The sequence below is a fragment of the Octopus bimaculoides genome, chromosome 6 (assembly GCF_046866305.1).
Source record: "Octopus bimaculoides isolate indiv1 chromosome 6, ASM4686630v1, whole genome shotgun sequence".
Classification (NCBI taxonomy): domain Eukaryota; kingdom Metazoa; phylum Mollusca; class Cephalopoda; order Octopoda; family Octopodidae; genus Octopus; species Octopus bimaculoides.
Window position 1 is genome coordinate 25,555,470 of NC_142933.1, and position 252 is coordinate 25,555,721.

The window sequence follows — 252 nt, forward strand, 5'->3', positions numbered from 1 at the left end:
ATACATACATACAGACAGACAGACAGACAGACAGACAGACAGACATATGACGAGTTTCCACAGTTTCTTTCCATCTACCGAATTCACTCACAATGGATTGGTCGGCTACGTGCTACAGTCCCAAAATTCCACTCACAGGCCCAAAATTCCACTCAGTAAGACCGAACCTGAAACCAAGTGTGCATAGCTTGCATTTTAACCACGTGGCTTTGGGCAGAGTACATCGGTAAATGGGAAGAATTGAGAGAAATT